Genomic DNA, 14,053 nt, shown 5'->3' on the forward strand with positions numbered 1-14,053 from the left:
ACGATCAAGATTATTATTAGGTATTTAATTTTTTTTGTTGTACTTGATTTATATAGTTACTTGTATAGTTTTCTTACTTTGTATGATTGTTTGTTATACATAGTGCCATGGTCTTGATATTCGTCTTCGTCGGCCCTCTCCCGGTTTATGATTCAGATGTGGTATATTCTCTTTTATAACTATTTGTTGCATTTCACATTTATGACAATTATGGCCACCAAGTTGACATAGAGATATTTTTATCTAGGAGGTATGTGAACCGGAAATTGCAACTGACCCCCTTGTCGAGAAGTTAAATTTAGTTGAAAAAGAAAACGAGTATTTGAAAGAAAAAATGAAAAGAATTGAAGAAGAGAAGATGAAATTTGAGTTGTATGTTGCCGATGTCGTCGATGATCATAAGATGAAGATGAATGCAATGCGCTTGAAGATGGATGCAATGCGCTTGAAGATTAAGAAGATTAGTAAATATGCCATTGATAATGAGGTTTGGTATCATTATGCCGTTGGATCAATTGTTACCTTAGTTGCGATCTTGATCGCATTTGTTGTGATGAGGGTAAGTTTTCTATAGTGTTTTGCTTAACAAATGCATACTTAGCTTCGTACATGCTTGTTAGCCCTATTATACCACATACTTAGCTTATTTTCCCCCAAAAAGACGCACTTAGCTAATTATCCTCCAAAATGACATAATTAGCTTATTTAGTTCATTTATGACATAAGTAGCTTATTCATTTCAAAAATGCATAATAACCTTGGTTCTCTCATAGATGTCATGTACTTGGCTTATTTTCCTCCAAAATGGCATAATTACCTAAGTTAGAGAAGAAGAAAGATGAGAAAAGAAGAAGAAGAAGAAGATTTCTAGTCTTCTTTTCTTCAAGAAGAAAATATCTAGTCTTCTTTTCTTCTTCTTCTTCTTCTAGTCTTCTTCTTCTACTCTTCTTCTTCTCCTTCTTCTTCTTCTTCTTCTTCTTCTTCTTCTAGTCTTCTTCTTATTCTAACTTTCTTACTCCCATTTTTGCAGGTTTGATTCACTTCATGGAAGTAGCATTGATGGACTGCTAGTGTTTAGTTCTTGTTTCATCTGTATTGACGCACAATGAGAAACTATGTATGTATATATGGATGAACTCCGTGAAACTATGTATGTATTGGATCTTTTAATACCCTATGTGTTCTGTTGCATTGATGGACTGCTAGATGTTTGATACATGGGCTATGTTTGAGGTTGAAACTATATATATATATATATATATATATATATATATATATATATATATCTTTTGAAAATGCAGGGATATAACAGAAAACAGAAAAAACAGAAACAATACATGCACTTTCCCGTCTGCCACCAACGGCAAAGGGGCCTTTGCCGTCTACCACAGTTGGCAAAGAGGCCACATGGCAGCAACATGTGCAATCTGGGAGCTGACCCATTTGGTTACTTTGCCGTCTGTGGCAGACGGCAAAGGCTGGAGAGGTTTGCCGTCGGTGGCAGACAGCAAAGGCTTGGGGGCATGACGCATGGCTGATGTCATATAGTAGACGGCAAAGGGCAGGGCATGTTTGCCGTCCGCTAGCCTCCCGTTAGCCACCTAACGTGGCTAAAGCCGGTTTTTTGCCGTCTGCCACTGACGACAAAGGGACTTTGTGGTACGCTTTGAGGAAGCAGATGTCAAAGAACCTCTTTGCCATGGCTTTCTTTGCCGGGTAGCGTTGCCGTCGGTGGTAGACGGCAAAGAGGTTTGTCGTCCGCTTTTGGGTCCTTTGCCGTCCGTCATGGCAGACGGCAAAGAAGCTGATTCCTGTAGTGCGCGAACGTTTACTGCTGAAGCGAAGTTTTTGATTCGGTACTGTCATCCGAAGAAATTGACTGCAATAATGGAAGTCGAAGACAAAGTGAAGACATAGTATTCATTTTGTGGTTCTTCTTTCATTCTTTTGAGTCATAGGACCTCCGTACTATTAAAAGGGGTATAGGTTCTCAAAGTTTAAGATCCGCTGTGATGCTTAGCCAAAACCTACGAAAGTTGTGAGAGAAATCCCTTTGTGCTCCGAGTAAATACTTGCCAGCAAGAGTAGTGCACGGTAGGTCGCTGTCGCTCGTGTCCCAGGAAGGCCACCACTCCTTCCCTCCTGTCGACGCTAAGCTTGGTGGGCTCAACATTTTTGGCCGATTAGTCGCTTGGCGGCGATGTGGAGGCGGGCAGTTTCACTGTTGGAAAAATGAGCAAATTACTATGAGATTTAATCTGAATAAATAGGAAATAGATCATGACAGCAATAGCAGAGATTAAACTAATCATGCGAACTAGCATAGTAGATGAACAGATCACATCTAGGGCACATACTAGAAACATGAATTCTACCACGATCTTGAACAAGAAGGATCGAATAACATACGGTGCAGCGGGTGCAGCACCGTCGGCGTTGACGTTGTCGCCCATGTCGTCGAGGATGAGGTTGCCGAGGTCGGGGAAGAAGTCGTCGTTCGGGAAGTCATCACTGCGAGCAGCCGCGCGAGTGCGCTCCCCAAAAACCTGATCGCCCCTCTCCCGTATAGGATCACGAGAGGTGGGGTTCCGGAGGCCTGCTGTCCCTTCTCCCGGTGCACGCCTGAAAGGGCATTTCCCTTCTTTATGTTTTGGATGATGATGACAACCCTTTGTTGGTCTAATCGTGTGCTATACGTTTCAGGTTCTCGATGCTTAGGCTTACATCGAATTGCTATTGCCTCTCGTAGGAAAAGATCGAAGACGTGTCCTCTACGCTTTTATTCTCTTTGGTCGTAGGGAACCCGTACTATCAAGAGGGAATCCTCATTAGAAAGCAATGGGGGAATCTTTTCACGTACACGTTCATCACCCCTACTTTGTCTTCCTCAGGTGTGTGTGTGAGAGAGAGATAGTTTTCCTTGTCTCTTCCCCTATCCTTCCTGCTAACTGTTTCTGCCCAGCGGTTGTACCGCTGGGTCTTGTCGCTCACCAGCTTTGCTCGAGCGGTTGTACCGCTGCCTCCGGGCGGTGATACCGCCACCATGCTCTGCAAATGCTGGGGCGCTGGTTCCGTCCATGCACCGCTCAAGTACCGCTCACGCTTCTGTTTTCATGCGGTTCTTGGGCGGTAGTGGCCCGGTTGGTCCGGTCGTTCCACGATGACCAGTACCACCGGTGGTCCGAGCGGTTCTTCCGCTCAGAACTTAGCCGTCCAAGAGAACAAGGCCATGCAGTTGTTTCGGCCAGGCACCGCCCAAGTACCGGTCAAGCTCCTGTTTTGATGCGGTGGTTGTGCGGTGGCCAGGCGGTTAGTCCGATTATTTTTATTAGCCGGTACTACCGCCCGCCTGTCCTGTTGTACCGCTTGGTAGGGTTCTGCAGATACACCGTGAGTCCCGGTTGTACCGGGACGAGGACCGGTTGTACCGCTGCAGTGCAAAAAACGCAGTAACGGTTGGAATTGTGGGTGACTATATAAGTGAGCTTCTCTCACCTACCACTCTCACCTTTGACCTCTCTCACTCCACCATTAATGCACTTCAAGCTCTCTTGCCCGATCTCTCTCTCTAGCCACTCAAACTTGTTGATTTGCTAGGGATTGAAGGAGGAGACCTAGATCTACACTTCCACCAAAGGATTTTTGCTTCCCCCATACTTTCGTGTGTGGATTTTGTTACTCTTGGGTGTTTGAGCACCCTAGACGGTTGAGGTCACCTCGGAGCCATATTCCATTGTGGTGAAGCTTCGTGGTTTCGTTGGGAGCCTCCAATTAAGTTGTGGAGAGAGCCCCAACCTTGTTTGTAAAGGTTCGGTCGCCGCCTTCAAGGGCACCAATAGTGGAATCACGGCATCTCGCATTGTGTGAGGGCGTGAGGAGAATACGGTGGCCCTAGTGGCTTCTTGGGGAGCATTGTGCCTCCACACCGCTCCAACGGAGACGTACTTCCTCTCAAAAGGAAGGAACTTCGGCAACACATCCTCGTCTCCACCGTCTCCACTCTTGGTTATCTTGTGCCTTTATTTGAGCAAGCTTATTTGTTTCATATCACTTGCTTGCTTGTGTTCCTATCCTTGTTGCATCATATAGGTTGCTCACCTAGTTGCATATCTAGACAACCTACTTTGATGCAAAGTTTAAATTGTTAAAGAAAAGCTAAAAATTGATAGTTGCCTATTCACCCCCCCCCTCTAGTCAACCACATCGTTCCTTTCAATTGGTATCAGAGCCTCGTCTCTTTATTAAGGACTTTACCGTCCAAAGAGTATGGTTGATATCATAGACGGTGTGGAGGAACACTCCGGTGTGAATCCGATCTCGTCTACGGGCGATGGGGGAACCTCGGTCTCTCGTGAGGAGTTCAATGTGGCCTTAGAGACATTGAAGACCTCCATGACGACCGAGGTTGAAAGCATGTTTACTAAATTTCTTGAGGGGCTTAAACTTTCCACCGCACCGTTGAAAGTGGGTGATCCCACCGACAAGGTGATGGATGTTATCCCGGACAAGGGGGAAGCTAGTAGTGAAAAGGCTCCTTCTTCTAGTGGTAAAAATGGCACCGGCATCTTTGCTCATGTGGAACCACCACTTGTTTATGGTGGACCGGTTCCTTCTACTCATTTGAATCATGCCGGTCCTCCCCCTAAGATTGTGAAAAATGAGGACTTTGATTCTTGGGTTTACCGCTTTAAGCGTCATTTAAATCATGTGAACACTAACCTTTGGAGAATCATTGAAGAAGGTTTCTATCTGCATGATCCAAGCAACTTCACTCCTCGAGAAGCCGCGGATAATCAATTCAACGAGAATGCTCTCTTCATCATTCAAGATGCAATTCCACCCGAAGACCTACCTCATCTTCGTCCCTTCGCCTTGGCCAAAGATGCATGGCATTGTGTTGTCTCTCTCTACTGGGGAAGCGCAAGCAGCCAACGCTCCAACTATGAAGTGGTGCAAGATGAGGCCGATGAGTTTGCAATGAAAGAAGATGAAGAACCTCGTGAGCTTTATCGGAGAGTAACCAAACTCGCGGTCTCACTACGAGATCACGGGAGCAAAGACGCGGATGACAATTGGATCAAGCGCAAATTTCTCAAGGCAATGATGCCCTATCACAAGGCCATGTCCTCCGTCATTCGTCAAAGACCGGACTTCCACACTTTGACCTCAAGTGAAGTGTTGGATGAGTTTGTGGCCATGAACATTTTGGACAAGACCGCCGACAATGCGGTGCTTCGTTCTCAAAGGGCAAAGAAGCCTAACCTTGCATTGAAGGCCAAGCTCATCGTTGAAGAGGAAGAAGAGGAAGAAGAGGAGAGCAACCCCGAAGATACGAAGTATGCATATCATGAACACACGGCACTTGCTTCAAGGCAATTTTGGAGCAAGAAAAACTTGAGGCCAAACTTTAGCAAAAACAACTCAAGTGGCACGAAGAGCAGGAAACGTGTACGGACTTGCTACAATTGTGGCAACGTGAGTCATTTTGTTGCGGAGTGTCCATATGAGAAGAGGGAAGACAATGGTGGCAAACTCATCCAAAAGGACAAGGCAAAGTCATTCCCCAACAAGAGCAACTTCATCAAGAAGACTCCTCCCAAGGCATTGGTGGTACAAGAAGAGTACAATGAGGATGATGACGATGATGAAAGTGATGAGTCAGTTGCCATGGCCTCCGTTGCCATTGCGACGACTCCACGGGTGTCTCTCTTCGACTCACCCAATGAGAGTATCACCGCCAAGTGCCTCATGGCTAAAGCCACCAACAAGGTAACCTCCAACATCAAAACTACCATCATTAATCATCCTCCTCCGATGGATAGCATTAATGAACTTGAGGAAGCTAATGTGGAGGCTAATGAGTTTGAGGCCTTTATGGGCAAACTCAAGGGAAAATCCAGGAAGCACTTTGTTGCTCTCTTGGAACAACTTGGTGAAGCCAATGACATGATCGAGGCTCACGAAGACACCATCACTAAGATGGAAGGGCATAGTCGTGACTATGCCGATGAGATTTCAGATCTTTCCAATGCTCTTGAGGAAGAGCGTGGTCTTCGTTCGGCTCTTGAGGAGTCACACAACGTTGATCATGCTAAGTTAAAGAAAGATTATGATCATGTCCTCATTGTTTCTCATGTGCTAAACTCCGAGAAGGCCGAACTTGAGGTTGATCTTGCTAGACTCAAAGAGGAGTTTGATCTACTTGACAAGGTTCACAAGGTCTTGAAGGGTACTCATGCTAGCCTCAAGGAGTCCCATGATCAACTTCAAGTAAAGCTAACCAAGGAAAAGCCACTTTCCCTCGTATGATGTTAATTGATAATGCAAATGCTACTAACCCGTGTTGTGAGCATGTGCATCTCGTTGAGGAGAACGCTAAGATAAAGGGGCAACTTGAGAGAGGTCTTGCGACTTGCATACAAGGCAAGAAGAACCTCAACGATCTCTTGATCAACCAAAAGGGGGTTGTGGCCAAGGAAGGGGTTGGGTACGTGCCCGACTCCAAGAACAAGAAGAAGAATGACAAGACCAAACGACCTCCTCCTCTCATGCAAACCTTTGTGAAGGAGGGAGAGAGTGCCTCCTAGGAGAAGAAGAAGAACAATGCAAAGGGTGGCAATGTCAAGAAGGGCAATGCCACCCCTCCCGACAAAGCCGGCGATTTTAATCCTTCTTATGTGTTGTGCCGTGTGAGTGATGGGCATGTTTATGCCAAATTTGTTGGTTCTCTTCATGAATACATTGAATGGTCTATTTGGGTTCCAAAGACCCTTGTCACTAACATCAAAGGACCCATTACAAAATGGGTACCTAAAACCAAGCATTGATCTCTTGCAGGTGTTTGCTTCCGGTGGGGGATCATGGTTGCTCGATAGCAGAGCTACAAATCATATGACCGGAAGCAAGGACTTGGTGGTGGACGTGCACAAGGTTCCATCTATGCCCACCAATGTCGAGTGGGGTGACGCCTCATCTTCTAAGGTATTGGGACTTGGCAAGGTGGTCATCTCTCATGATCTCACGATCGAGAAGGTCATGCTTGTCGAGTCCCTTGCATACAATTTACTTTTCGTTTGTCAACTTGCAATCATGGGCTTTGCCACTTTCTTTGATATCGATACCATGGCCCTCTTGTGGAGCAAGACTCTTAAAGTAGCCTTTGTTGGGCATGTCGAGAACGGTCTATATGTGATTAACTTTTCGGAGCGACCCACTAAGACCGCGACGTGCCTAATGGCTAAAGTTGATGTGGGATGGCTTTGGCATCGCCGTTTAGCTAGCCCATGTCAATATGAGATCTTTGCAAAGTCTCCTCAAGGGGGACCATGTCCGTGGACTAACGAATGTTAGTTTTGCTAAAGATCGTGCTTGCAGTGCTTGTATCGAAGGAAAGCTACATGAGAAGGCTCACCCTCCCATGACTATCATTTATTCAAAGAGGCCTTTGGAGCTCCTTCACATGGATCTCTTTGGGCCTCCATCCTTCGATAGTCTTGGAGGTAGGAAGTATTGCTTGGTGATTGTGGATGACTACTCAAGGTACACGTGGGTGTACTTCTTCAAGAGGAAGAGCGAGACCCAACAAACTGTCATTGACTTTGCAAATGAAGCACAACGTCAACACAATGCAAAGATATTGACAATAAGAAGTGACAACGGCACCGAGTTCAAGAACTACACCTTGGATGAGTTTCTTAGTGATGAGGTAATCAAGCATCAATATTCCGCACCCTACACCCCTCAACAAAACGGTGTTGCGGAGAGGAAGAACCGGACGTTGATGGATGCGGCAAGGACCATGATGGCGGAGTTCAAGTCTCCGTACAACTTTTGGGTTGAAGCCATCAACACCGCGTGTCATGCATCCAATCGGCTCTACCTCCGCAAGGGCTTGAACAAGACTCCATATGAGATACTCACCGGTAACAAGCCCAACCTCAAGTACTTCCGGGTATTCGGGTGTAAGTGTTTCATTCTTAAGAAAGGTGTCGGTTGTCTAAATTTGAGGCTAGAGCTTATGAGGGCATATTTGTTGATTATGCTACAAACTCTCATGCTTACCGTGTCCTCAATAAATCCACGGGACTTATTGAGGAGACGTGTAACGTGGAGTTTGATGAGAATAACGACTCCCAAGTGGAACAAAGTGGCACTTGTGATGTAGGTGATGAAATTCCTCCCCAAGCCATAAGAAGAATGGGTGTTGGCTTTATCCTACCCATTAAGGAACCCCTTGTGGCCGAAGGAGAAGGACAAAGCTCCACTCAAGTGGAGCCGTCACCAACCCAAGGCCCACACGCTTCCGAAGAACAACATGAAGGCCATCATCCTCAAGAACATGACCAAGGGCAAGATCACGCTCAAGACGGTGTTGACCCATCAAGTGATGCCCAAGGTCAAGTTCTCTCCTCCGAGCAAGTTCAAGAACAAGAACAAGCCCAAGACGACGCTCAAGATGATCAAGTGACCACTTCTCGTCTCACCCTCGAGGAGGAATTAGAGCATCGTGCCGCCAAGGTTGCTTCCAAGCTCTCCACCAAGGATCATCTCATGACGAATGTGCTTGGAAGCTTAAGAAAGGGGGTAAGCACTCGTAGACAATTAGCAAATTATTGTGAGCATCACGCGTTTGTCTCTTGTGTGGAACCCCACAAGGTCTATGAGGCGCTAGAAGATCCGAATTGGCTCAATGCCATGCATGAAGAACTCAACAACTTCTAGCGCAACAAAGTGTGGAGATTGGTGCCAAGACCGACCGGGAATCACAATGTCATAGGAACCAAGTGGATATTTAAGAACAAGCAAGATGCCCATGGGATTATCATTCGCAACAAGGCTCGTTTGGTAGCACAAGGCTACTCCCAAGTCGAGGGTATCGACTACGGTGAACCTTTGCTCCCGTTGCTCGTCTTGAATCCATTGGCATGTTGATTGCATATGCTTCTCATCATAACTTTAAGTTACAAAAAATGGATGTGAAGAGTGATTTTCTTAATGGTCCTATTAATGAATTGGTTTATGTCAAGCAACCCCCCGGGTTCGAGGATCCCTACCTTCCCGATCATGTGTATCAACTCGATAAGGCACTCTATGGCCTTAAACAAGCCCCACGTGCGTGGTATGACCACCTTACCGAGTTGTTACAAGACCGTGGTTTTGAAGTTGGGCTAATTGACCCCACTCTTTTTACTAAGAAGGTTAAAGGGGAGTTGTTTGTGTGCCAATTATATGTTGATGATATTATCTTTGGTTCACCTAACAAAGCTTTCAATGAGGAATTTGTCGCTCTCATGACCTCAAAGTTCGAGATGTCCTCCATGGGAGAGTTGAAGTTCTTTCTAGGGTTCGAAGTGAAGCAAAGAAGAGAAGGAACCTTCATCAATCAATCCAAATACACTCAAGACATGCTCAAGAGATTCAAACTAAGTGACGTCAAGTCGGCTTCCACTCCAATGCCCACCAAGTGCCAACTTGACTTAGATCCCAATGGTAAAGTGGTGGATCAAAAGGTATATCGCTCCATGATTGGTTCCTTGCTTTACCTTTGTGCATCTAGACTGGATATCATGTTGAGTGTGGGAATTTGTGCACGGTTTCAAGCCGCACCTAAGGAAAGTCATTATGTGGCGGTCAAACGAATCTTTCGATATTTGGCTCATACCCCAAACTTTGGCTTATGGTATCCAAGAGGATCAAACTTCAAGCTTGTAGGGTACTCGGATTCCGATTGGGCGGGAGACAAAGTGGATAGGAAGTCCACTTCCGGAGGGTGCCAATTCCTTGGTTGCTCTTTGGTAAGTTGGTCTTCCAAAAAGCAAAGTTGTGTGTCTCTCGTCCACCGAGGCGGAGTATGTTGCAGCCGGAAGTTGTTGTGCATAACTCTTATGGATGAGGCAAACTTTAAAGGATTACGATGTCATTTGTGACAAAGTGCCTCTTTGGTGTGATAATGAAAGTGCCATCAAGATCTCTCTCAACCCGGTGCAACACTTCAAGACGAAGCATATTGAGATCCGGTATCACTTCATCCGGGACCACATTAGGCGAGGAGAGATCGAGCTCAACTATGTCAACACTCATGATAACCTTGCAGATATCTTCACGAAGCCCTTGGATGAAGCAAGATTTCGCGAGTTAAGGCATGAGCTAAATATCATTGATTCAAGCAATGTTGCTTGAACTCTTGCACACCCCACCATACTCAACATGTTGTCTTGTTTAGATGTAGGCATGAACATAGGGGGAGTGATGTTCTCTCAATGAACTCTCCCTCCCCCCATTATGCATAAATTGATCAAGTCTTTCACATTAGCCATGTTTGATGGTACTTGTGCTTCAAAGACGAGTTTTGGTCATGGACCCAAGGATAATTCTTCGCGGTGCCATACCAATTGACTCAAACATAGGTGGCCTCGGCCACCGTCCTCTCTTGGGGAGGTTGGAGTTAGCCTTTTTGTTCTCGTGTTGTTTTCTCTCGTTCTTTCTTTGCTCTTTGCGTTGGGTTCTCCTAGGGTGTTGCTTCTCTCCTGTTTCGTGCTCTTTCTTCCCCCCTTCAGATTGCACTCATTTGATCTTGGCTTGGGCATAGGTGGTCGGGCGGTACAACCGGGATCACGTGCGGTTCCACCGCTGGTACCTGGTTGTGCCGTCCCAATGGGACTCCATTCGGTGTTTGGGCGGTTCCATCGCTCAAAACCCATGGTAACCTACGTCCGGTACTACCGGTGGACTCTGGGTGGTACTACCGCTGCCTTCCAAGCACCGGAAGTACTATCTCCAACCAACGGTCTGTACCAGACGAGCGGTACAACCGCTCCCCGGAGCGGTTCTACCGGGGCGTGTCTATGGGCCTATATATACTCAATGGGGCTGAAGGGTTTTTCTTTTTCCCTTCGCCCTTGTTCCTCTTCTCTGTGCCCTAGCCGCCGGCCCTCTTTGCCCCTGCCCCGGAGTGTGTCTCGCACTTCGGATCCTTGGGCTCTCCGTGGAAGCCTCCCGATCCCTTCCCATGGATGGTGGTAATGCCTCGTGTTCTTTGCTCCTAGATCTTTCTAGGGTTCTTCCTTTGTCTAGGGCATTACTTAACTTTCCGCATTTAGTGTTTGATCTATGGAGTAGAAGAGATCTTTGTTTGCCTCCTGTCTTATTTGCAGCACTTAGAATTCGGAATATTACTTGTGTGATTAGTATGCCTCGGTTAGACATATCTCCCCTGGTAGTGCCACTGTCAGCGATTCTACTGCCCCTATGGGCGGTACAACCGCTGGAGCGGTACTACCGGCAGAGGAACCGGTACAACCGGAGTATATCAACCACCCAGCACTGTTCTATCTTCTCTATTGCCGCAACATGTTCCTTTTCTGCTGGTGTGTGCAATCCTCTCATCCTTGCTGGGTTTTGTGTGCTTTTTCGTGTGTGTGTGTTCAGGGGGCTGTAGTTCTCGCTCTGCTCCTTGCAAGACCAAGAAGAGGGCACGGAGGACCTTGCGCTCGGTTGTGTCTGATGATGAAGAAGAAGTTGTGATTCCCACCAAGCCCACTCACCGTGAAAAGTTTGCAGCTGCTAAGCAACGTGTGGTTATGCCGTTGCATCATTGGAAAGCCAAGGATTGGGAAGCCTTCCGATCAAAGAATTCGTATGAGGTTCCCATTGCTCCCCGTTGGACCACCGTTCAGTTCCGGAATGAGATGCAAGTGCGGATCACTCATGAACTCTTTGAGCACAACAAGAACAAATATGCCAAGCAGTGGACAATTGATCTTGACCATTGGAGGAACAACATGGAGTATTTTGGTGAGGTGCTGGCTCTCTGCGAGGAGTTTGATCTTGTCAAGCTCATGTCAGTCAACTGTGACTTTGATGTTCAACTCATCCATCAGTTCTATGCCATGGTTCATTTTGGGGAAGATGATGCGCGCACTCTCACCTTCATGTGTCGTGATGAATTGTTTCACGTTCCCTGGAGGGCATTCTGCAATGCTATTGGGTACGAGGATACCGGTCTGGAAGGAAGGGGTGGCATTCGTCCTCATGACTTTCCTGAGTCCATGCTTAAGGAGAAGTTTGCCCCTCTGTACATTCGGGGCCGTGGGATTATTGGAGAATCCAAGGATTTGGAGAAGGTCTATGACATCATGCACTGAGTGTTCCGCAATGTGCTCTTGCCCAAGGTGGGTAATCAAGATGAGATTCATGGTTATCTGGTTGATTTGATGATTGCTATGAAGACCATGGTGGGGACAGGGGCAACGTTTGATGTGTCAAATTGGATGTGGCATGAGATGTACAACATGGTCATCTACCGTAAAGTCCCAATCTATGCTCCATTTGCCATGTGCTTTCTGAACTCTGTGTGGGCTGTTCGTCATCCTGGAGAGCTCCTCACTTCTCCAGACAACCTCACTGTTCATGAGGTCAAGCTTCTTAAAAAGAAGAAGCATGCCGAGCCTCGCTTCCCTGCAAATGCTCCTGAGGATGTCTATGATACTTCTGACGATGAGGACTTTGAGCTGGAGCCAGGGGCCAAGCCTTCGTGGGTGGCCAAACTCACTACCAAGGTGAAGAAGACTTTTTGTCTCCAGGCTGACATCCAGAAGAGGAAGTATGAGGCACATGTCAATGAGAAGCTTGCACGACGTCGCCAAATTGCAATGATGAAGCACCTCAACATGCCGGTTCAGAGTGGCTCTGAGAAGAGCATCACCCCGGAGGAGCGTTGGATATTTACCCATAGCACGTGGACTGATGATGAAGCCCCTCCCCAGCCATCCTCCTCGTTTGCAGCAGCTGACAATGCCATGGAAAAATCTGATCACGACGACGATGACGACTCTGATGATGAGGATCCAGATGCGACCGAGGAGTCAGAGGAGGACCCCTGAGCTTTGGGACGCTAGCTTCGCTCTTTTCCTTTTTGGTGTCTTGATGCCAAAGGGGGAGAGGGTTCTATAGGTCTCGGGGATGGGTTTTTCTTTTTCTCGTTTTCTCGTGTTGGTCTTTGTTCGTGGACTTGTTTCGTTCCTTGCTGTTTGTGAGACCTGTTACTCCTGTTATGTCATTATCGTTATTATTGCACTCTAAGCTTTATATTGTCAGAGTGGTGAGTCTACAAAATCTAGGGGGAGTCTAGTCTTGAAAGTGTGCCCATGCTTTCTATCAGCTAGTTCCTATTGGGGCACATTTTCAGGGGGAGTTCCATCTAGATTTCTTTGACTTATCTCTTGCAATTCGTGTTGTTGTCATCATCCACCAAAAAGGGGGAGATTGAAAGGGCATTTCCCTTCTTTATGTTTTGGATGATGATGACAACCCTTTGTTGGTCTAATCGTGTGCTATACGTTTCAGGTTCTCGATGCTTAGGCTTACATCGGATTGCTATTGCCTCTCGTAGGAAAAGATCGAAGACGTGTCCTCTACGCTTTTATTCTCTTTGGTCGTAGGGAACCCGTACTATCAAGAGGTAATCCTCATTAGAAAGCAATGGGGCAATCTTTTCACGTACACGTTCATCACCCCTACTTTGTCTTCCTCAGGTGTGAGAGAGAGAGAGTTTTTTCCTTGTCTCTTCCCCTATCCTTCCTGCTAACTGTTTCTGCCCAGCGGTTGTACCGCTCTCTGGAGCGGTTGTACCGCTGGGTCTTGTCGCTCACCAGCTTTGCTCGAGCGGTTGTACCGCTGCCTCCGGGCGGTGATACCGCCACCATGCTCTGCAAATGCTGGGGCAGTGGTTCCGTCCATGCACCGCTCAAGTACCGCTCGCGCTTCTGTTTTGATGCGGTTCTTGGGCGGTAGTGGCCCGGTTGGTCCGGTCGTTCCACGATGACCAGTACCACCGGTCGTCCGAGCGGTTCTTCCGCTCAGAACTTAGCCGTCCAAGAGAACAAGGCCATGCGGTTGTTCCGGCCAGGCACCACCCAAGTACCGGTCAAGCTCCTGTTTTGATGCGGTGGTTGTGCGGTGGCCAGGCGGTTAGTCCGGTTATTTTTCTTAGCCGGTACTACCGCCCGCCTGTCCGGTTGTACCGCTTGGTAGGGTTCTGCAGATACACCGTGAG

Source organism: Triticum aestivum, chromosome 2A (assembly GCF_018294505.1).
Source record: "Triticum aestivum cultivar Chinese Spring chromosome 2A, IWGSC CS RefSeq v2.1, whole genome shotgun sequence".
NCBI classification, from domain to species: Eukaryota; Viridiplantae; Streptophyta; class Magnoliopsida; order Poales; family Poaceae; genus Triticum; species Triticum aestivum.